This window comes from Dendrobates tinctorius, unplaced genomic scaffold (assembly GCF_039654945.1).
Source record: "Dendrobates tinctorius isolate UK_male_01 unplaced genomic scaffold, ASM3965494v1 ptg000004l, whole genome shotgun sequence".
NCBI classification, from domain to species: Eukaryota; Metazoa; Chordata; class Amphibia; order Anura; family Dendrobatidae; genus Dendrobates; species Dendrobates tinctorius.
Genome location: NW_027361672.1, coordinates 20,969,913 through 20,994,890, shown reverse-complemented (window position 1 = coordinate 20,994,890; position 24,978 = coordinate 20,969,913). Strand labels below are relative to the sequence as shown.

Genomic DNA, 24,978 nt, shown 5'->3' with positions numbered 1-24,978 from the left:
ACTGCAGTACCACTTTAGTGGCCTCTATACAGTATGGCCCTGAAAAATGCCCACACCCCACAAAGTTTAATGAAAAACACCCACATGTACAGAATGGCTCTACAGTGCATTCAACAAAGTATGATGTCCCCACCCATAGTTATGCAACACAGTATGATGCTGCTACACTGCCAACAATAAATAGGATATTTCCACAGTCTCCCTACTCAACATGATGCCACAACAGAGACCCCCAACTTTATGGTGCCCATTTAGGCCACCCCATTTTGTCCTCATTAACTCATTCCCGATATGCACCATACATATACTGCTCTGCGGGAGTTATGTTCCCTCAAACAGCGGCACAATCACATGGCCTCTGTGTGAGAGCTGACACCCTACAACAACGCCTATGATCAGTGCTAGCACCGATTGCAGACATTTAACCCCTCTGTCGCCACTGTCAGTAGTGACGGAAACAAAAATAGAACTACGCTGGAGTACAGAGTCCATAATGTAAAATATATAGAAATTTTATTATAATAATTAAAATGCAAATCACAATAATGACAAAATTACAATATAATATATAGATCAGGCAATAATGGCTGGGGTCAAATATTAAAATTACAGCAATGTTGCCTCAAAATACAAGCACCATAAGGGAATTACCATGCTAACACCCCCTTCCAATACAAGTAATTATACACAATGGATAAATAATAGTCAGAGGTATAAAGCGTAATCAGACAAAGTGCTTACCCATAGTGAGCTGTATGTGACCACAAGCCGCCGCAACCGACGCGCGTTTCGCCCACTCTTTTTCAAAATGCTGAATTTTAAGGTGAAAATGTAGGAGAGGTTTTGTTCTAATGACATTTCCATGAAGACCATATTTGTGCAGGTGCCTCTGAACAGTAGAACAATGTGCCACAACTCCAGAGTTTGCTAAATCTTTCTGAAGGTCTTTTGCATTCAAGCAGGGATTAGATTTGCCTCTCTAGCAGTCCTACAAGCAGCTCAAACTCTATTTCTGCTTGGTCTACCAAACCTTATCTTGACCTCCACTGTTTCTGTTAGAAACATTTGTGGTTTTGGATGGGCAGAATGTTACCCATCCATAGCTCGTGGACCCATTGAGGTGCTGTGGATCATAAAAGTCACGTGATGAACCCCCAAGTAAACATACAGTTGTGCTCAAAAGTTACATACCCCGGCAGAATTTTTGCTTTCTTGGCCTTTTTTCAGAGAACATGAATGATAACATCCAAATTTTTTCTCCACTCATAGTTAGTGGTTGGATGAAGCCATTTGTTGTCAAACTACCATGTTTTCTCTTTTTAAATCATAATGACAACCTAAACATCCAAATGACCCTGATCAACAGTTCACATATCCTGGTGATTTTGGTCTGATAACATGCACAGAAGTTGTCACAAATGGGTTTGAATGGCTAAAGGTATCCTCATCACCTGTGACCTGTTTGCGTGCAATCAGTGTGTGTGCATAAAAGCTGAGTGAGTTTCTGGGATCCAGACAGACTCTTGCATCTTTCATCCAGCCCCTGATGTCTCTGGATTGTGAGTCATGGGGAAAGCAAAAGAATTGTCAATGGACCTAAGGGAAAAGGTAGTTTATCTGTATAAAACAGGAAAGGAATACAAAAAGATATCCAAGGAATTGATAATGCCAGTCAACAGCATTCAAACTGTGATTAACAAATGGAAAATCAGGGGCTCTGTAAAAACAAAACCACGGTCAGGTTGACCAAGAAAAACTTTGTCCACAACTGCTAGAAAAATTGATCTGGATGCAAAGAAAAACCAACAAATAACATAAGCTGAAATACTGGACTCTCTGACAACTAGAAGTGCGGGTGTTTCAAGATGCACAATAAGGAGGCAATTGAAGAAAAATGGGCCGCATGGTCGAGTCGCCAGAAGAAAGCCATTATTATGCAAATACCACAAAGTATCTCATCCACAATACACAAAGCAGCACAGAGACAAGCCTCAAGACTTCTGGAGCAAGGTAATTTGGAGTGATGAGTCCAAAATTGATCTTTTTGGCCAAAACAATAAATGTTACATTTGGAGAAAGGTCAACAAGGCCTATGATGAAAGGAAAACCATTCCTACTGTAAAGCACGGAGGTGGATCACTTATGTTTTGAGGATGTGTGAGCTACAACAGCATAGGAAATTTGGTCAACATTGAAGGAAAGATGAATGCAGCACATTATCAGTAAATACTGGAGGCAAGTTTGCAATCATCATCCCGGAAGTTGCACATGGGACGTACTTCGATGTTCCAACATGACAACGATCCAAAACACAAGGCCAAGTCAACCTGTCATTGGCTACGGCAGAACAAATTGAAGGTTCTGGAGTGTCCATCACAGTCTCCTGACCTCAATATCATTGAGCCACTCTGGGAAGTTTGCAGTTCATGCTAGACAGTCCAGGAATTTACAAGAGCTAGAGGCTTTTTGCCAAGAAGAGTGGGAAGCTTTACTATCTGAGAAAATAAAGAACCTCATCCAAAATTTCCATAAAAAACTTCAAGCTGTTATTAATGTTTGAGGGGGCAATACACAGTATTAAGAAATAGGGTATGTGAACTTTTGATCAGGGTCATTTGGATGTTTTGTGTTGTCATTATGATTTAAAAAGAGAAAGCACAATAGTACAATAAATGGCTTCATTCAACCACTAACCATGAGTGGAGAAAAAGTCTTTTGTTATCATTCCTGTTCTCTGAAAAAAGGCCAAGAAAGCAAAAATTCTGCGTGGATATGTAACTTTTGAGCACAACTGTATATGGGGGAGAAATGCATAGGGACCGGGGTTGAATCCACCTACATACCTGAAACAAAGGACTCACCTTGAATATGCAGCTAAGTTATCACTTTTGAGCTATTTGTTCTCTACCACTCTTTGCACTTTATTATAGGAGTACCTCTCCATTTTGCCCTTTATCTATGGGCTAGGAGGTTACTCCTATAAGCGTCATTTCTAATTGAGATGAATTTATAGGTTTGTATATATAAAACCTGACACGTATATACACTTTTGATGATTTTCTTTTGTGTCCTCACATCATGAGTAATTTCCTTATTATATTATACTGGAAGCAATGTGCAATATACCGTATGTATTTCTTTGAATAAACTCTTTACCTGTACCTCTAAGATGTCATATGTGAGCTGACAGTTTAGGATATTATAAATCCACAAAATATACCATCTATATGCAAACTACACTCACTGGCCACTTTATTAGGTACACCTGTCCAACTGTGTGTTAAGACTTAATTTCTAATCAGCCAATCACATGGCAGCAACTCAGTGCATTTAGGCATGTAGACATGGTCAAGACAATCTCCTGCAGTTCAAACCGAGCATCAGTATGGGGAAGAAAGGTGATTTGAGTGCCTTTGAACGTGGCATGATTGTTGGTGCCAGAAGGGCTGGTCTGAGAATTTCAGAAACTGCTGATCTACTGGGATTTTCACGCACAACCATCTCTAGGGTTTACAGAGAATGGTCCGAAAAAGAAAAAAAAACCAGTGAGCGGCAGTTCTGTGGCCGGAAATGCCTTGTTGATGCCAGAGGTCAGAGGAGAATGGGCAGACTGGTTCGAGCTGATAGAAAGGCAACAGTGACTCAAATTGCCACCCGTTACAACCAAGGTAGGCAGAAGAGCATCTCTGAACGCACAGTGCGTCGAACTTTGAGGCAGATGGGCTACAGCAGCAGAAGACCACACTGGGTACCACTCCTCTCAGCTAAGAACAGGAAACTGAGGCTACAATTTGCACAAGCTCATCGAAATTGGACAGTAGAAGATTGGAAAAACGTTGCCTGGTCTGATGAGTCTCGATTTCTGCTGCAACATTCGGATGGTAGGGTCAGAATTTGGCGTAAACAACATGAAAGCATGGATCCATCCTGCCTTGTATCAACGGTTCAGGCTGGTGGTGGTGGTGTCATGGTGTGGGGAATTTTTTCTTGGCACTCTTTGGGCCCCTTGGTACCAATTGAGCATCGTTGCAACGCCACAGCCTACCTGAGTATTGTTGCTGACCATGTCCATCCCTTTATGACCACAATGTACCCAACATCTGATGGCTACTTTCAGCAGGATAATGCGCCATGTCATAAAGCTCGAATCATCTCAGATTGGTTTCTTGAACATGACTATGAGTTCACTGTACTCAAATGGCCTCCTCAGTCACCAGATCTCAATCCAATAGAGCATCTTTGGGATGAGGTGGAACGGGAGATTCGCATCAGGGATGTGCAGCCGACAAATCTGCGCCAACTGTGTGATGCCATCATGTCAATATGGTCCAAAATCTCTGAGGAATGCTTCCAGCACCTTGTTGAATCTCTGCCACGAAGAATTGAGGCAGTTCTGAAGGCAAAAGGGGGTCCAACCCCTTACTAGCATGGTGTACCTAATAAAGTGGCCAGTGAGTGTATATAGCCACACTAACTGTCGAGTAAACATATCTCTGTAGCTCTCATACCCAGATTTAATTAAGTTATTACTTAGACTATATACACATTAGTGGTTATTTGTCAAGTGTGTATTTTGAATGTTTATGACAAATGCATTGGATCTATCTACAGTAGATCTGGTTGCAATTGTTTTGTCTGTGCTCTGAGTATGGGATTCTCTGGGACTGAAGGGACAAGTGCCGTGGAGCGGGGGTGCCACATCACAAATTTAGGGTGCCATCCTCCGCTGCCAGGTAGACCATCATATTCCTGGGCTTATCAGGGAGAGTGTTAGGAATATTGTTCTGCCCGCCAGGGGCCGCTGCCCAAATTCTCTGTGTATTAGCCCTTTTGGGGTGTTTTTATAGATATGTTTCTGCATTTTTTTGTTATTATCTTTTTAGCATTAATAAAAGTTATCTTTTTAGGGGTATTCTCGTGGTATTTTTTGTTTGTTACCCATTTCCTTTGAATCTATTTATAATGATCTTTTAGAGATCATTTCATCTTCAACTTGCTTAACTGTTGAAAATTTTAATCCGAGGTTCTCAAATGTTTACGTTCCACTGTTTATCAGATATGTACAACCTACAATTAGCTAGTAAGCCATATAGCAACATTTTCTGTATAATGCATTTAATAATCACTGTATATAGCTTTGTACTTAACCTCTGTTTAAAAAATATGACATATATAAATACAGTGCGTAATGTGTAACTATTAGAGGTTTTCTTTTCCACGAAATTTGTATGTACTGTAGTTGAGTATATATATATATATATACTATACATGACGGTTAGTTTCCATTAACAGACAAAAAGAGGGCCCTTATGTTTCCTTGGTTACAAATTATACTGATATAATGTGCTAAAAGGTGAGCTCTGGAATTACATACAGAATTATAACGACACAAAACAGATGTCACTAAAATTTACAAGCAGTGCAAACCATTATGTGCAATTAATGTTAGATACATAAAAAGGGTAATAGATTTGCTAAGAAAATAGCTTAAATACTAAGAAATGAACCTGAACACAACAAATGTTTGTTTTGCTTTTTTAAAACTAATAAGGCTGCACTAAACATCTTGTCTAAAAAGATATTTTTTTTTACTTATGGTTTCTAAATGTAATTTATTTTATTTCTTTTGAGCCACAGAACATATTATTTCAGCTACAGCATAACATGCACTTCTTCATTATCCTTTACCAAGGTTGTTTAAAGGAATATTTCCATTTTTAGCATTTATGATATACAGTATGAACTGGATGTCCAGCTTTTGGGGCCTCACTTGAGGCAGCTTCACATGAGCGTATAAAAAAAATTGTTCAGAGTTTCATCTAGAAAACTTGGACAGTTTTTCTCTCACTGGTCATCCGTGTGTTGTCCGTATACTATCCATTTTTTTTACAGCAGCAGCTATTAATCATTTACAAGACTATTAATAGTTTCCTATGTTGCAGAATTACAATGTATCCATAAAAAATGTATGCTTTACTGTAGCTCCGTATGGCATCTGATAATGAAAGGGCAAGTCTCATCTGATTTACAGAAGAAACTAGATCACGCTGCAGATCTGTTCAGTGGGAAAAAAAAATGCTCATCTGCACTGGCTCATTAAATAGTATTGGCCCTTGTGCTGTCTGCTTTTTTGACAGACAATAGGGTTGAGCAAACCTAAACTGTAAAATTTTAGGTTCCTACCGGACACATAGTGTCCAGTACCAAACCCCGGTCACAGACTTTTAACAGGATGTCCGGTTTGCTGTACAGGTTTGGATGCCTAATAAACAACTGCAGAACAGCCAATCAACAAGCTTTTAGGCTGTAAGCACTTCCTGAGCCATCACAGTCATGACAATATTAGCATGGATGTGATTGGTTGGCACACCACGTGATCTGGTGTGTATAAATGCTGAACCACGAGTGCCGTGGCCATTCTTCTCTGATTAGTGTAAGAATAGGATGCAGATGGACTGAGAGACAGAATTAGACTGCTCACTCTAGAAAAAAACAATCTGTGTACTGTGCATATGTCTCAGTGAGAGAACTATGCCAAAAGCCGCTATGTGTACGCTGCACCCAACGCCGGGACAAAGAATTTTGGTTCCCTAGACAGAGGAAGCAAATGGTGCAGCCCCAAGATCACAAAGCAAAGGAATGGCTCAGAGACTAAGGCTACAGGATCCCTAATGCATATCCTCCTTCTCCTCCGATGGGTTAGGTAGCAAACTCTAATGACCACTTCCACTAGAATCGTTAACATTTTTTGTGAAAAAGGTATCAAAACTAAAATAAGTGGTGTACTTTAGGGATTAGAGATGTGCGAACGTGTTAGGAAAACGTTCGCCAATCTCAAAAACTGCATAAATGTAGCACATTCGGATTCATATTTCCTTTCACAAGCATTTTTACCTTGCTTTTGCTTTAACTTTGGCTAGTATAATGAAAAAAGTGGTTTGGTACCGTGTTAGCCAGTAGAAAAAATATATAAAGTGCTCTCAGTGAGAGAAACAAAAAAGGAATCTTGTGGGTATGATACTTTTCAATGGCTAACAAATAATAGTGAATGATGTTACAAAGTAAGCTTTCAGGACTGCTTACGTCCCTTCATCAGGCTGATATATAACAAAATATTTGAAGAAACCTTATTTATATACAGTATAAAGCACAGGCAAGGTGTGATACATGGACATTTCAATAAACAAACAATGATCTTGAAGAGATAATCCTTAATTAACTAAGATTAGATAGGTAGTGTGAAAGTCCTGGAGGAAATAGCTCAGATATGTTAATGGAACATAAAATCTTCTGACAGATTGAGTCCTGTGTGAATCCTTATATTCCAACATCCCACAGGAGAGGTTTGGAGCGGTTAGAGGAGTGTGCAAGAAGATTACAGGAGCAGCATGCAATTTTTTTCCCTCAACTTTGTGTGCTGATTCTAGCAACCAATCAGTGAGCAGAAACCATCCACAACTTCATGACAAAATGTCTTCTATTATTGGCTGCCGAAGTCACATGTTCCTGACCATATGAAAAGTGGAAATCTTGTTTTGCTGGTGCCATTTGCTCAGTGTCACAGTGAACAGAAATCGCTCCTGCACTGGTGGTGGTGGTGGTGGTGCTGAAAAAGTGAATTTGTCAGTTAAATAGATAGGATCCTGTTCTGTGTGAAATCAATCTTCCAGCATCGAAGTAGATTATTCAAAAACTAGATGGCAGTCTCCGTATGCCCCATTTTCTACTTCAAATTGCTTGTGCTAAAATTGTGTATCAATGGCAAATCAGAAGGCCAGATTTACACTTAAAAATCATTACGCCTAGTGTCGTGGTGCAGCCATGAATTCCAATTAGCTATTCCAAATTGTTTGTGCCAAAACTCTGTTTGAGAAAAAAAATCAGAAGGCCAAATTTCCACTTATAAATTATTGGATATAACCGTGTTCTTCAGGCACATTATCTAAGAAATTAAATAGTGATTGCTCATTTAGTAACAAGTGACTGACAACTGTTGGCCTAAGGTTGTGAAACAGCAGGTTACAAAAGGGGAAGGATAGTTATGACATGAGTGGGAAAACACGAGGTCACGGTGAAAGGGGGAATAGGCCTGGAGTTTGACGTGTAAGTGGATTAGGTGTTAATGTGAATGAAAAGTCAACTGAACAAACACTGTCTCGTCCTATCTAAGGACCACTGACAACATCTGTTACTGAACCAGCTACTTCACTCTCTTTCTTTTGTAGATGAGGCTTAGAAAAAGCATGTGCTTGAGTAGATGGCAACTGCTGCATCAAGTGGTCTCTCCTCTTTTTCCTCCAACTTACTATCACACACAGTACAATCCTTAGAGGTCGCAACCACAATAACCCTTGTTTGCAAAAATTTCCAAACTCCCAACTGACTGTACGGAATCTCAGATGGGCCATTCTGAAGAGCTGTTCACACATTCTATTCTTTGGGAATCTGAGGTCTGCCTGGAAGAATCACAAATAGTAGAGTAGGAAAAAATCTGCGCCAATGCCCAAAATTTTTTCATGTTGGATCTGGGGCCGGACGAATTATGGTCCGAGCAGAATCCAGACCCTTGTGTTGACCACTAAGGGAGGAGGTGATCCTGATGAGGCTCAGATACCAGAGGCACACACAGACTCTACTGTGGTGTCAGAGCAGGAAGAGGAGGATGGTAACTCGAAGGGTGGGAGAACAGAGAGGATGGCGATGAGGTTGTATATCCCACTTGTTGTGAAGCCAGAGGTGCACAGCTGAGTAGATCATTAGAGGAGGTAGAGGAGGAGAAAGATGAGGAGGTTTCATTGTGGCTTCCCACACGGACATGAAGTGATGCAACAAAGACAAGCACTGCATCTTGAGCCTCAATTCTAGCTGTGGCTGGTCGTGAATGTACAGTTCGCAGGGGTGGCAAGGGTTGCATAGAATGGGCATTTTTTTGATACCTCAAAGGATGACCCAACACACATTATCAGTCAAATTTGCAAAAAAAACTCAGTAGAGGCAAAAATTGCAATAAATTGACAACTACATGCATGGATTGGCACATGCGCGATCAACATGCCATAGTGTGGGAATTTCACTGTGCTAAAATGCAGACAAGCGGACCTCACCAACCACTGATTGTCCCCTCAGCCTCAACTACTGCTTCTTCTCTGTCACCATTGCAAGTCTTCTAACACAGGTCGCTGGCCCCAGAAACTACAATTGCTTACCCACCATAGTCGGAGTGAGTGAGAGCCCGTCAGCTATTGTGGAAGTGGACATGACTGCTGCTTTTGTGTCATTTAGCACAGCATATCTTTCTCAATTCACCATAACATCTCTCTCAGCATAGCAGCAAGCCCTCAGTCCCAAAGTTGTGCTCACATAAAAGAATGTTTCTTCTTACACATGGCAAAGCTAAGAGCTTGAACTCCACCATTTCCAACCTTTTGGCCAGAGAATTGTTGCCTTTCTACCTAGTGGATACATATGATTTCAGAAAGTTCATGGCCGTCGCAGCTCCCAGTACCAGTTGCCGAGTCGCCATTACTTCTCTAAGAAAGCTGGGACTGCGCTACACTAGCATGTTGCAGACATCACCTGTTCCCTGAAAAAAATCTATCTTCCAGGGTGCATTTCACCACTGACACCTGGATGAGCAACTATGGGCAGTGATGATACATCTCACTGACTGTGCACTGGGTGACTACGGTGGCTGTGGGGGCAGGCAATCTTTTTGCTGCTCCACAAGTCTTGCAATCCCCAACGCTTGAAGGAAAAACCTCTGTATCTAACAGTACCTCCTCTGCTTCCTCCACCTCCCCTAGGGCCTCCACTCGTGCCCTCAACCTCTCCCTTAATCAGAGATGTGTTCCAACAGTGCAGATAGATTCTCCCCTATAGCCGTACTGCACAGCCATGGCACACTGGAATCGGGCAGTGTTAATTTAATATGCCTTGGATATCGAAATCTCACAGATGAAGAGTTGTGGACAGGTATCCAGGCCGAGTTAGAGCAATGGCTGTCTCCCCTAAACCTGTAGCCAGGGAAGGCTGTTTGTGAAAAAAGTGCAAAATTGGGACCCTACACCATGGCAACCTAACACATGTGCCTGCATGGCTTACGTCCTCATCCTGGTGGTACAGCAATTTCCCTGCCACTATCCCATTCTGGATGTGATGCTGTAGAAAGCATGGTCACTGTGTGCTCACTTCCGACGATTGCACCCCACAGGTCATTGACTTGCATTGCTACGACAGTCTTTTGGCCTACCAGTTAACTGTTTGATTAGTGATGTTCCGATATGGTGGAATACCACTCTCCATATGTTGCAGTGGCTGTGGTAGCAGCAATGAGCCCTGGTGTTGTATTTCCTTTTGCATAGCTTGGGTCAACGCAAACAAACATTATATCTATCTTAATTAATTAATTTTTTTTTTACGCATATTTGAGTTTTTTTCACCACTTAAATACAAAAGAACGTATACATTTTTGGTATCTGTGAACTTGTAATGACTTGGAGAATCATAATAGCAGGTCAGTGTTAGCATTTAGAGAACATAGTAAAAAAAATCAAAAACAATTGTAGAATTGGATATATAAATGTTATTTGCGCTGATGAGTATCCTAGAATGCCAAAGTTGGCTTTAGTCAAAATTAAGTAGTACTAAGAAGTAGAGTTGAGTGAAACGGGTTGGTCATATTCAAAAGTCGGCGACTTTCGCTGAAGTCGGGATTCATGAAACGAAACCCGACCATAGCGTGAGGTCGGCCGTGAGGTCGGCGACCAGAGCGCCAAAGTCGCGTTTCAAAAGATGCTTCCAGCGCCCTTTTTCAGCCAAAGATGGAGGACGCACACAGTGGGCAACGCAATGACATAGGCATCGGTCACCACCATCTTTGAGAAGGGCATGCAAGTGATTGGCTGGCTTTGTGTGGCGTCACAGGGGCTATAAAAGGGCGTGAATGCCGACCGCCATCTTACTTCTGCCGATCTTAGCATTAGGGAGAGGTTGCTGCTGCTGATTCAGAATAAGGGAGAGCGTTAGGCAGGGAAGAAGAACCAAAAAACTGCTTCTGCTGTTAGCGATTTCCACTTACAACACAACACTTTGTGTGCAGTGACAGGGGAGGCTCTATTTTTGTGCATCAGGTCTGTTGGTTATTAGGCTGCCTTATAAGGCTCCCTGATAGCTGCATTGCTGTTTGCACACTGCTGTGCAAACTGCATTTTTAAAAGCAAAAATACTTTTCTTCCTCTTTTCTGTACAGTTACCAAGCGTTCATTTTTCCACCCTTTTGTGTGTGCACTGTGCAGCAGTCCTGCTTATTAGACTGCCTGCGTCCATACTTGGACTGAGAGCATCATTGTCAGTGTCCTTATATCTCTAGTGAGATCCAAATTCTCACCAATCCTATAGACACCCTTCACCTTGTCATGCACCATCCAATTTCAGCCTGTTACATTGAGGTGTACTCTCTCCTGGGCCTGAGACAATAGTTCAGCGTCCTCAAATCTATAGTGAGATTCAAATTCTCACCAATCCTATAGACACCCTCCACCTTGTCATATACCATCCAATTTCAGCCTGTTACATTGAGGTGTAATCTCTCCTGGGCCTGAGACAATAGTTCTGCGTCCTCAAATCTATAGTGAGATTCAAATTCTCACCAATAGTAGATATACCTTCTACCTTGTTTTACAGTACCATATAGCTGGTGGTATTTTGGGTACATTTTCACAAAAATAAGGAAGTATGGTGGAAGACGCCATGGAAGTGGGCGGGGGTTGCCAGCTGGTCCCGATGGTGGTGGTGGTGGTGTTGCATCCGTTGATAGTGGCAAAAGCACAATAGCACCTAAGGCAGAAGGTGTTGAGCCTGCGTCATCGTCAGGCTCCACAAGGCCTCGAAGGCTCTCTTTTCTGGGAGTAGGTAAACCACTTTTAAAGCCGGAGTTTCAGGAACAAGCTTTGGCTTACATTGCTGACACAGCCTCCAGCTCTCTCGCCTCCTCTTCTGAAGTTTCAAAAAATAAAAGCACTGAGTCATCATTGGAGGCTCCTGGTCAGGAACAACACCTTTCCTTGTGTCCTTCACCCCTACCAAAAGTGAAGGATGTGGCAGGCGACACTACCGATTACTCCATGGAGCTCTTTTCACATACCATACCTGGGTTAGCAAGTCAAATCGTGAATTCCCCAGTCCAAGATGAATCTGACATGGAGTGCACTGATGCACAGCCACTGCTAGATTTTTCTGCTGGTACATTCACTCAGAGCACTACATTGTCCTCACAATGTACTGAGGCAGAATCAGACCCTGATGAAACTCAGGTGCCCCTTCCCGCATACTATACCTCCATACACGGTGACACAGAGTAAGGTGCACATGAAATTGAAGAGGAGTGATGGATGACCCAGTTGTTGACCCAGTTTGGCATCCATTGGGGGAAGAGGGTGTCGCTGCCAATAGCTCAGAAGAGGAGGAGGAGGATCCGCAGCAGGCAACAACTTCGCAACAGCTGTTGTCTGGCATGACCGTCGCGGTCCAAAAACGTGTTACAAAAACCAAGAGTTGCAGGACAGCTTGGCCAGATGGTCAAATTAGCACAGCGTGCAAGGTCTCAAAATGTCTTCCATAGTAGGAAGAGTGCAGTGTGACACTTTTTTGAACAAAATCCTAATGATCAGGCAAAGGTTATCTGTAAGAAGTGCGCAAAGACCTTTAGCCGAGGGAAAAATCTGAGAAATTTGAATACCGGTTGCATGCTTAGACATTTTACCACCATGCACTTGCAAGCACGGACGGACTACCAAACCTCACGTACCACATGTGCACCTGCTCCGAATGAAGGTAGTCAGCAATGCTACATCGCTTCCCCCACTGTAAGCTCACTGGTTAGCACACCACCAGCAGCAAATGTTGAGGTGTCGTCGCAAGGTCAAAGCAGTCATGGAATCACAATGTTATTGCTACGAAAGACTGAATCTAGGCCATCAGCAACACCACCAACACCATCACCATCACCAACCCTCTCTCAGTCTGCCAGGTCCACTGCTAGTTCCACCATATGCAGCTCTCAAGTCCAGCTCACCCTACCAGAGAATCTGAGTAGGACAAGAAAGTACTCATCCTCTCATCCGCGTACACTGGCTTTGAATGCCCACATTGCCAAACTAATCTCGTTAGAGATGTTGCCCTACCGGTTGTTAGAAAGCAAAGCTTTCCGCGAGCTCATGGCCTATGCAGTACCACGCTATGACCTACCCAGTCGGCACTTCTTTTCACGAAAAGCCATCCCAGCCCTCCACGTGCATGTGAAAGACCGCATTGTCCATGCACTCAAGCAATCAGTGAGTGGAAAGGTGCACCTCACAACAGATGCATGGTCCAGTAGGCATGGCCAGGGCCATTACGTGTCCATCACTGCGCACTGGGTTAATGTGGATGCAGGGTCCACAGGGGACAGCGGCGGTGGGACAGTGCTGCCTAGCCCACGGTATAGGAAACAGCTGGGTGTAGGCGTTCGACCCTCCTCCTCCAGAAGCAAAAGCTCGTCCACAGAGCACAGTCGCACGAGCACTCCATCCGTAGCTGCCAGTGTTGCACAGCTAGTGGTAAGCGTCAGCAGGCTGTGTCGAAGATGATGTGTTTGGGCAACAACAGACACACCGCGGAGGTACTGGCTGACTACTTGCAGCGACAAACTGAGTCATGGCTGGGCAGTCTACATCTTGAGGCAGGCAAGGTAGTTAGTGATATCGGCTGGAATTTTGTGGCAGCCATAGCCCTTTCAAAACTCAGACACATACCTTGCCTGGCTCATACCTTGAACCTGGTGGTGCAGTGCTTCCTCAATAATTATCCGGAGTTAACACCCCTGCTCCATAAGGTGCGAAGACTGTGCTCTCACATCCGCCGGTCGCCCGTACACTCCAGTCGTATGCAGAAGCTGCAGCGATTGCTCCACCTTCCCAAGCACCGCCTAATTATCGACGTTGCAACAAGGTGGAACTCCACCCTGCACATGGTTCAGAGGCTGTGCGAACAGGGGCAGTGTCATGTCGGACACTGTTCGCACCAGGGTGTCCGGCAGACAGCGGTAATACCCCATCCTACCACTTGGTTCTCAGCGGCGCTGGTTGGTCTTCTGATCCGGCTTGGATTGGGTTAACCAGGTTGTCATTCTGGCTGAGGGCTTAGCCACGTCCTCTGTCTTTAAATTGTCCTGCGTGACTATGGGCGTCGCCGAATATAGCTCTTGCCTTGTGCTAGCGATACCGGTCTGGAGTGGTGGTCTAAGGAGCATACGGTTTCTGGTGTAGTATATTCCGTTGTTGCCATTTTGCCTCCCTGTGTTGTATTTTTTGGTTGCCCTTGCACATTATTGTATTCTCCTGTGTGTACGCGGTGTGGTGCTTTTCCTTTATCCCTGTCCATACTTATTTGTGGGGTCTGGTGTTTGGTCTCCTCACTGGGTGGAGGGTGGTGGGTTCAGCTTACGGCTGGTCAGGAGACAAGGACAGTGTGGAGGCCCAGGCAGGCACACCTTCAGTGTAAACCCTGGGTTGAGGAACAGACAGGGTTTCCCCTAGTCTGAGGGACACCGCAGGGGCCCCGGGGTTTCAGCCTAAAGTTACCTAGGCTTCCCATGACAGGCAGGCTGTAATTCATTTGTGAGAGGATACACAGGCAGGCTGTTTGCAGGCAGACATGGAGTTGTCTGGTGTGCATTGCTCGAACCTGAAAGACCTCTGTAAAGTCCTTCAGTGATTTGAGGAATGCACACGGCTGGTAAGTGCAGACGACGCCATCATAAGCATGAGCATCACACTTATGCGTCTGCTCATGCAAACTTTGAAGGACATTAAGGAGCGGGCGTCTGCAGCCGAGGAGGAGGGAAGCCTTGATGACAGTCAGCCATTGTCTAATCAGGAAAGTCTCATGGACGAGGTGGAGGAAGAAGAGGAAGAGGAGGAGGATGATGGGGATGATTATTTTGGAGAGGAGGATGCTTCTCAGGGGGCAAGAAAAAATGTTGGCGTGGGAAGGTCAGGTACAGAGTTTGTGCGTGACTGGAGGGATGTGGATTTGCCAGAAAGTGCTTCTCCACCCAGCACTCGCAGTGCATCATTGACACCTGGAATATTGGCCCACATGTCTGATTATGCCCTGCAGATCCTAAAAAGGACCCCCGCATTTCCAAAATGATGAACGATGACGACTACTGGTTGGCAAGCATCCTGGATCCATGCTATAAAGGCAAATTCCAAAACATCATTCCACAGGAGAACCTAGAGCTAATATTGGCTAACAAACAAGCAACTCTGGTAAACCATTTGTTTGAGGCATTCCCAGCACATAGCGGCGGTGATGTTTTTCCAACGAGCCGTAGGGGGCAACATGGAAGAGGTGTTTGTGGTGCACACAGCCAAAGTGGCGTTGGACACAGGGTTTTCATGACCATGTTGTGGACTGATTTTTCAAGTACCGCTCACACGACTGGTAATACTGCATCGATTGAAAGTGACAGGAGACAGCAGTTGTCAACTATGGTAACAAACTACTTCTCCTCCCATATCGATGTTCTCCCTCACCGGTCATTCCCCTTTGACTATTGGGCCAGTAAACTTGACACCTGACCTGAATTGGCACAATATGCCTTACAGGAGCTCGCTTGCCCTGCTGCTAGTGTGTTATCTGAACGAGTCTTCAGTGCTGCTGGATCAATCCTGACAGAAAAAAGGACCCATCTGTCGACCCAAAATGTTGATGATCTAACCTTCGCTAAAATGAACCATGCGTGGGTTTCAAAGGATTTTGTCCCACCCACCCCTGCTGACAAGTAGGTTGCCAGAAAAATGGCTTGCTTTTGTCCTCCTCTTCCGCGAACTTCTCCAATTACTCCATTTGCAGCTGCTGAATGTCCAACATCAACATATGCCATTTTTTCCACCTCCCTAACTGGGTTGCCTCCCCCCACAGGGCCGGGGTCACCACCTGGTGCACGTACCCGTGTGAGTGCCGTTGCCCTGGACAGGTGGGTGGGCACACTCTTTGGCATCGGCCCTGGTACAAGGTCCTTCATAGTACAATCAAGTGTCTCTGATGGTGGGGGTGCACACCTGCCGTCAGACACACCGGCGTACTATGAGGGGCCCTGTGCCAGTACCGCCGCCCACGAGTGGGCCCCCCTGCTTGCTCAGGGCACCAGCACTTGCAATACTTACCTCTCCCTGCTCCACCACTATGTAGTCTGGCCTGTTAAATACTTCACTGGGACTGCCAATACAAATTTGGTGAAATTATAGATGATGGTTAAGACGTAGCTATGCCCTGTCCTGCTGGGCTCTATCTTCAGATGATCAATGGCTTCCATTTGTTATGGACGTTGACTCACAATGAGATGCAGTGGTGGTTTATCATCAGCTTTCACAGTTTTCCGACTCACAGATGTGTGACATTTCTGCCCACATTTTTAAATGTGTCCTCTCATGCCAATCCAATAGAATCGCCTACGGCCTGTGGCTTGTGTCTTTTGCACTCCAAAGTTACCTGACAGATCATGACAGGCAGTGAGGACAATGTCTACATCTGTCCCTGTGATCACAATTTCATGGAGATGAGTAACGGTGATGGGTTCCGCGGTACTGCGATACAGCAAACCTTTCTTCACAAGAACTGTTTTCGCTGTCTCCACAGACAAAGTAATTGAGGGTCAGCATTGCCTCTGAGAATTCTCCCGGGAGTTTTTACCGTGATTAGTAATTCCAAAATTTCTGCAATCAGTCGACTTTCCGTCTGTGCATGTATCCATCTCGGTTCCTCTTGTGGAGAGTCTGGACTGACTTACTGAGACTGAAATATATATGAAGATTGAAAAATACCCCAACAGTGTATACGGGTGTACGCTTCGAATACATAACCCTTTTTCTACTTTTTAGATTCTTGTCTAATCCATACTGAGGCTGTGAGTGTCTTTGTCGGACTCCGGAAATATAAACGCAGATTTTTAATGTTGAAACTATGCTATATATACCTGCTATCCAGTGATACTGTACCCTTTCTCAACTTTCTACAATCACGTCGAATCCATACTGGGCCTGAGACCCTCTGAGTCTGCCTCCTGATATGTAGACATAGTTTAAACATTAAAAACCTATGCTACATATATACCTGTTATCCGGTGATACTGTACCCTTTCTCAACTTTCTACAATCTTGTCGAATCCATACTGGGCCTGAGAACATCTGAGTCTGCCTCCTGATTAGAGATGAGCGGTGTTCGAGTCGACCTGTTCGCCAAGTTAAAATTCCAGCTGTTTTGGGCGGTGTTGGAGCCGTTCGAACACTTTGCCTAAAATTCGGCTGTTTGAGGATCCGTTCGAGAACTGTTCACTCTCCAAAAGCGTAACTTTATTTTCACATTAATAATGGTTTTCAATGTTAATAGACTGTTTCATGGCATAGTAGCGGTGTGTGGTAGCAAGCGGAGTAGTACACCTGTCAAGGAGCTACACTGTGTGTGTTTCTAATTATTTTTTACCGCATCTTGTCCAGAAAATCCTTTTGGGCCTTGTAGCACTGTCTACTACTCAGCAGAGGAGCCCACCAGTGAATCAAGCTATGCCGCCTGTTTATGTAAGAACTGCGTGCTACTCAGCATAGGAGCCCAGCTGTTAAGCAAGCTACAGCACCTGTGGTTTGGACACTTAATTTTTTCATTTTTTCTGGAATGCCGGTTAGGCCTAATTCCGATTGACCTGCAATTACTGGGAAATCCTTGTTTGCGGGGAAGAATTGTTATCCCAGATCCCCATCACTAACGGGGTTCAGCGGGTTATCTGCACCTGTAAGCGACACATGCTGGACCTTTCAGTGTAGCGCGCATGCAGCCCCGGACATGTAAGGAAATGACAGACCTGTTATTGATCGATCTCGCGTGCCAGAGACTCGCGTGTCCCTCTAGTAAGCTTGACACATACCACGGGGGCATGCTGGAGTCTCGTTCATTAACGGAATTAAGCTGACAAATCGCTAGCACAACTAAAAATGGACATCCACCACCACCCACAGAATCAACAAAGCTTGCAATCTGTCAATCTTTTCTGTAGCTGGCATGGTTGAGGTTTCCCGGGTGGAGTCGATTTAAGCCGCAGGCTCCACTTCTGGTGGTGCCCTTCTGGGCATTCCTTTAAGGTTCAGCTTTGCAACCATACTGCCCCTGGAAACCAAACACTTTGCCTTCATGGACGCTGTTTGGAGGTTCGTGGGAATAACGCCGCCCGATCAGCAGTTGGCCTAATTTATGGTGGGATGTCCGACGGTATATGATCGTCTTCGATTTCAGAATTTCACTTTTTTTTGTATTTTGCATTTTTATTCCAGCCTTTCTTGACTTCATAAGGGCATGACATGCCTATATCTGTGTCTCCTTCTCCTCCTTTTACTCCTCCACCTCTTTTCTATATGTAGTTGCCGTTTTCCATGTTATTTTTGTATTCTGAGCATTTTGCATGCTTTGGGACACGTTTTAAGGTGTTTTGTAATTGTTTTTTATGTGTTTGTATGTGTTTGTGTTTGCCTGCCATTATTTTCAATGGTGTTCGACGTTGTTCGTCGAACGTTCAACAGACATTCAACGAACTTGCCTCTTGTTCGACGAACCAAAACGAACTGGAACACTAGCGGGGTGGCTTAATACTACTCCTGAATATATAGACTTACATTTTTAATGTTTAAACTATGCTATATATACCTGGTATCTGGTGATACTGTACCCTTCCTGCCAGGAAGACCTCCTCCACCCACCACTCTAAGTGTACAATTGACACCTGGAATATTGTCCCACATGTGTGATTATTTCTTGCGGATCTTCTTGTTATATTGTGGTGTGATCCATCCTGAGCATGTGACAGTCTGTGGGTTACTCCTGCAATTTTAGATGTACATTTAAAAATTACCCCAATTACGTTGGTGGTGATGACCCATTCCGTGGCCCTGGGCGTCCATACAAAGGGTGAATAACGTTTATAGGTGAATGACACATGACGCCACCTGTGGTTTCTGATCAGATTGACCCGCGCTGCAATGTCGCTTCTCTGGGACAGCTGTTGTGGTGCAGCTAAGATGTGGAAGCCCTGCACAGGTAGGGCCGTAGTCGCAGGGCAGATGAAAGAATTGGTAGATGGTGTGCAGTGCAGGATGTAGCAGAGCCGTGCGCCAGGCGCAGGAGAAAGATGAAAAAAAAACAAAAAAAAACAAATAAAAAACAAATCTGAACTGAGAAAAGTAAGTTAATGTGTATGCACAATGTAAGTGCATATTAACACATGACCATTAATCAGAGAAAACAAAAAACACAAATATCCTGAACTAAAAAGTGAAAAATATACTGCAAATAATGCATAAAGGTAATAATAATAATAAGGGTATTTAGTAAACATAATTTTGATCAAAATAACGTACAAGCCATCCCGCCACGTCACGGCAACCCTTGTGGGACAGTCCCTACTCTAGTATTTAAAACCTTTTCACTTGACAAGTGGCGTGAATGTGAATAAGGGTCGAGCGGCTGAACCACTAGTAACAGCTTAGGCCAGACTGGATGACTTTCCCAGCTCAGCAAGAGGGCGGTCACACCCATATATGCACTGAATGCACAATGAAATGAATAAAAAACAAATCTGAACTGAGAAAAGTAAGTTAATATGTATGCACAATGTAAGTGCATATTAACACATGACCATTAATCAGAGAAAACAAAAAACACAAATATCCTGAACTAAAAAGTGAAAAATATACTGCAAATAATGCATAAAGGTAATAATAATAATAAGGGTATTTAGTAAACATAATTGTGATCAAAATAATGTACAAGCCATCCCGCCACGTCACGGCAACCCTTGTGGGACAGTCCCTTCTCTAGTATTTAAAACCTTTTCACTTGCCAAGTATTTTTCACTTTTTAGTTCAGGATATTTGCAGGAGAAAGATGACAGACACAGTCGTGCAGTTCCTTTACCTGTACTTGGTAAGTGCCGACCAGGACCCAGAGTACAGATGGAGAAAGAGTTGGTCAACCTGGAAGCAAATTAGGAATTCTCTCTCTGCAGATAGGCAGTGTGGCCTCCGTTCTAGCGCTTATCTGAGGTACTCGCAGTACTGAGTTCACTGAAGTTCCCCTGTTATGAATGAGTCACCAAAGGAGGAAAAAACAAAAATACAAGCTAAGTCCAGAAAACTGGAGAGGTTGGTAGCTATCGGATTGCAGACCCCTGATCCTATCCACAACAACTAACAGTTGCCGTGGGGGGTTCCTAAAATGCCCTAGACCCCTCGATCACAGCCGGAGAACTAAATAGGCCTAAAGAAAGAAAGGGGAAATCTAAACTGCCCCAGAGCAGACCCCCAAAGCAATAGGCAGCCCCCAACATATAATGACGGTGAAGCAAGATGGAAACACTAACACAGATAGAAAGATAGGTTGAGCAAACGATGGGGCCCAAGCTAACTAAAAAGGACAGGATAGAAAAGCTGCTGTCTGCAATCCGCAAAAAACCCTACCAAAAAATGTCCCAACCGTCTGATAGGAAAAACAGGCCCTGAAGTCGCTAGGGCTTCAAAAATGACTATATCAGCACTCAGGTAAATTCTGAAGACAGAGCAAAGAGACAAACTGATCAGAGACAAAAATGGAACTCAGCACACCCCCGACCGGGGATGGCTGAACTCCAAAAAACAAGGTAAACAAAACTAATAAGTTCAATAGCAGAGCAAAAGCTTATCTTTGGAAGCAGGAATCAGACTGGTCTCCAAGAATCCAGCAGAGAAATCATCAGCGACTCAGAAGGGCGTCGGCTGCCTTATATCCAGTCAGCAGTTCCTGTAACCCAGTCATCATCTACCAGATCAGGTATTTGGTAATCAGCCTCACTACCTTCCTTCACCAGAAGAGGGAGTTCATCAGACATCGACGGTGAAGGGGAAAATGAACTCACAACAGTACCTCCCCCTTGAGGAGGGGTCACCGAACCCTCATCCACGCCACCAGGGCGATGAGCATGGGCCCGATGAAAGGCACGAACCAATCTTTCGGCATGAATATCGGATGCAGGGACCCAAGAATTATCCTCCTGGCCATAACCCTTCCATTTAACCAAATACTGGAGTCTCCGTCTAGCCAGGCGAGAATCCAGTATCTTCTCAACCTTATATTTCACATTACCTTCAACTAATGCCGGGTCAGGAGGTGCCACCACAGGAACTACTGGCTCAGCAAACCTCTTTAACAGAGACTTATGAAACACGTTATGGATCTTAAATGTAACAGGAAGAGCCAATCGAAAAGAGACTGGATTAAGAATCTCCAAAATCTTGTAAGGTCCAATAAATCTAGGTTTAAACTTTGGAGAAGCCACCTTCATAGCGATATTCTTTGATGACAACCAAACCATATCACCCACCTTAAACTGGGGACCAATGGTCCTATGCCGGTTGGAAAACCGCTGGGCCTTTTCCTGGGAGAGAGACAACTTATCCACCACTTGGTCCTCGATCTGGTGCATTCTCTCCACCACAGTGTCAACACCTGGGCAGGCAGAGGGCTCCACCTGCCCTGAAGAAAATCGAGGATGAAACCCAAAGTTACAAAAAAAAGGTGACATCAAAGTGGCAGAACTAGCTCTATTATTTAAAGCAAATTCGGCCAAGGGCAAAAATGAAACCCAATCATCCTGATCAGCAGAAATAAAACATCTCAAATATGACTCCAAAGTCTGGTTTGTTCTCTCTGTCTGCCCATTGGTCTGAGGGTGAAACGCAGAGGAGAAGGACAACTGAATTCCCAGCTAGGAACAGAAAGTCCTCCAAAATCTAAACACAAACTGAACTCCTCTGTCAGATACAATGTTCTCAGGAATCCCGTGCAAGCGAACCACCTGTTGCAAAAACAAGGGCACCAACTCTGAGGAAGATGGCAACTTAGGGAGTGGTACAAGTTGGACCATCTTAGAGAATCTATCACAAATCACCCAAATAACAGTCATTCTCTGAGAGACAGGCATATCAGAGATAAAATCCATTGAAATATGGGTCCATGGCCTCCTTGGCACCGGCAAAGGCATCAACAACCCACTAGAGCGAGAACAAGGTTTAGACCGAGAGCAAGTCCCACAGGACTGCACAAAATTCCTGACATCACAAGACAAGGTGGGCCACCAAAAAGACCGACTCACCAAATCTCTAGTACCAAAAATACCTGGATGACCAGCCAATGCAGAGCAATGAACTTCAGACATCACTCTCTTCGTCCACTGGTCAGGAACATACAATTTTCCAATGGGACAACGCTCAGGTTTGTCCTCCTGAAACTCTTCCAGAGCACGTCTCAAATCGGGCGAGATGGCAGAAAGAACTACCCCCTAAGATGGTAGCAGGCATGGTCACAACAGGAGGATCAGCAAAGAAACTCCTAGAGAGGGCATCTGCCTTGACATTCTTAGTGCCCGGAAGAAAAGAGACCACAAAATCAAAACGTGTGAAAAACAATGCCCACCTAGCCTGTCTAGGATTCAAGCGTTTGGCCGACTCTAGGTAAATCAAATTCTTGTGGTCAGCAAGGACCACGACTTGATGTCTAGCTCCCTCCAACCAATGTCTCCACTCCTCAAATGCCCATTTCATGGCTAACAGTTCCCGATTCCCCACATCATAGTTACGTTCGGATGGGGAGAACTTTCGGGAAAAGAAAGCACAGGGATTCATTTTAGATGTTACAGGATCCTTTTGGGACAAAACAGCTCCTGCACCAATCTCAGAAGCATCCACCTCTACCTGAAACGGGAGTGAGACATCAGATTGCCGCAAAACCGGAGCAGAAGTGAACCTTCGCTTCAGCTCCTGAAAGGAAGAAACAGCCTCCGGAGCCCAATTCAGCACATCAGCACCCTTTTTAGTCAAATCAGTCAATGGTTTGGCATTACCAGAAAAATTAGCTATAAATTTACGATAAAAATTAGCAAAACCCAAAAACTTCTGGAGGGCCTTCAAAGAAGTGGGCTGAACACAATCATAAATGGCCTGTACCTTGACCGGGTCCATTTCAATAGTTGACGGAGACAAAATAAATCCCAAAAATGAAATCCTCTGTACACCAAAAAGGCATTTCGATCCCTTGATATACAGGGAATTCTCCCTCAAAATCCGGAACACAGTCCGAACATGTTCCACATGAGAGTCCCAATCCTTGGAAAAGATCAAAATATCATCCAGGTAGATGATCAAAAATTTATCCACCAAGTCTCGGAAAATATCATTCATGAAGCACTGGAAGACAGAAGGGGCATTAGTGAGCCCAAAAGGCATCACCAGGTACTCAAAATGTCCCTCCGGAGTATTAAACGCCGTCTTCCATTCATCCCCATGCTTAATGCGAATAAGATTATACGCCCCCCTGAGGTCAAGCTTTGTAAACCAGCAAGCACCTTTAACTCTGGAGAATAGATCAGAAATCAGGGGTAACGGATACTGATATTATTATTATTATTATTTATTGTTATAGCGCCATTTATTCCATGGCGCTTTACATGTGAGGAGGGGTATACATAAAAACAAGTACAATAATCTTAAACAATACAAGTCATAACTGGTACAGGAGGAGAGAGGACCCTGCCCACGAGGGCTCACAATCTTCAAGGGATGGGTGATAATACAGTAGGCGAGGGTAGAGCTGGTCGTGCAGCGGTTTGGTCGATCGGTGGTTACTGCAGGTTATAGGCTTGTCGGAAGAGGTGGGTCTTCAGGCTCTTTTTGAAGGTTTCGATGGTAGGTGAGAGTCTGATATGTTGTGGTAGAGAGTTCCAGAGTAGGGGTGATGCGCGAGAGAAATCTTGTATGCGATTGTGGGAAGAGGAGATAAGAGGGGAGTAAAGAAGGAGATCTTGTGAGGATCGGAGGTTGCATGCAGGAAAGTACCGGGAGACGAGGTCACAGATGTATGGAGGAGACAGGTTGTGGATTGCTTTGTATGTCATGGTTAGGGTTTTGTAATGGAGTCTCTGGAATTTATTTAACAGTAATTTTGTTGAGGGAACGATAGTCAATACAAGGCCTTAATGACCCATCTTTCTTAGCCACGAAAAAAAAACCAGCACCTAATGGTGAAGAGGATGGTCTAATATGACCCTTCTCCAACGACTCCTTAATATAGGATTGCATAGCCTCATGCTCGGGTACAGATAAATTGAAAAGTCGACCCTTGGGAAATTTACACCCAGGGCTCAGCTCAATGGCACAGTCATAACTCCTGTGAGGAGGCAAAGACGCAGACTCATTCTCACTAAATACATCATAAAAATCAGCCAAATAGTCAGGAACATCATGCGACTGGGGAGAGGAGGAGAAAACAGGAGCATCACTAAGGGCACACCGACAACCCCAACTCACCACAGACACAGATTTCCAATCCAAAACTGGATTATGGATTTGCAACCAGGGAAACCCCAGAACAATGGTATCATGCAAATTATGCAACACCAAAAATCTGCAATTCTCTTGATGGTCTGGGGCGACCCGCATTACCACCTGGGTCCAAAACTGAGGTTTATTCTTCGCCAAAGGAGTAGCATCAATACCCCTCAAAGGGATAGGCGTCCGCAGAGGTGTCATAGCAAATCCACAACGTTTAGCAAAATCCAAGTCCATCAGGTTCAGAGTTGCTCCCAAATCCACAAAAGCCTTAGCGGAAAATGTGGACAGGGAGCAGATCAGAGTAATTGCCAGAAGAAACTTAGGTTGAACACCACCCACAGCAAATGTGTTTGCAAAACGTTTCTCTCATTTAGGGCAGACAGAAACTATATGCGAGGCATCACCACAGAAGAAACACAGCTTATTACGCCTTATGAACTCCTGACGCTGCGCCCCAGACAAAGCTCTATCACATTGCATAGGTTCAGACATTTGTTCAACAGGTGGCAACACCTCTCGTGCGGTTTTGCGT

General features: G+C 44.2%; 1 protein-coding gene across 1 annotated transcript in view; it reads left to right on the top strand.

The window, feature by feature from the left end:
• GALR1 (galanin receptor 1) overlaps positions 1-24,978 on the top strand; it is a 652,342-nt gene that overhangs the window by 565,887 nt on the left and 61,477 nt on the right. The gene's annotated exons all lie outside the window — the stretch shown is intronic.